The sequence below is a fragment of the Balaenoptera physalus genome (assembly GCF_965194825.1).
Source record: "Balaenoptera physalus genome assembly, chromosome: 16".
In the NCBI taxonomy this organism is placed as follows: Eukaryota; Metazoa; Chordata; class Mammalia; order Artiodactyla; family Balaenopteridae; genus Balaenoptera; species Balaenoptera physalus.
The window spans coordinates 28,608,694-28,609,327 of NC_138898.1; positions in this window are offsets into that span (position 1 = coordinate 28,608,694).

The window sequence follows — 634 nt, forward strand, 5'->3', positions numbered from 1 at the left end:
GTCCGATTATCGTCAGGCCTTTTTATTTTTGAAAATCTTCTTGCATGTTGCTAGGATATTGCTTTTAATGGCCTTGAAGAAGTAAATCCATTGCATACAGAGGCAAAGGGTGGGGGGCGGGTTGCATTATATGTACGATGGTTATGGTCAGACTAACCTGGGGTTTCTGTATAATATTTGATAATATGAAAAAATAGTTCTCCATCAATGGCTGAATGGATAAACAAAATGTGATATATACATAAAATGGAATATCATTCAGCCTTTAAAAGGAAGATAATCCTGGCACATGCCACAATATGGATGGACTTTGAAGACATTGTGCTAAGTGAAATAAGCCACAAAAGGACACAAAAGGACAAATATGATATGATTCCACTCATATGAGATAATTAGAGGAGTCAAATTCATGGAGACAGAAAGTAGTTCTGGTTGTCAGGAGTTTGGGGGCAGGGAGTAAGGGGTTGGGGGGTCATTTAATGGGTGTAGAGTTTCAGTGTTGCAAGATGGCAAAAGTTCTGTGGATGGGGTGGTGATGGTAGTATAACAACGTGAAGGTACTTGATGCGCTATACACTTTAAAATGGTTAAAATGGTAATATTTCTCATGTGTTATATTTTACCACAATTAAAA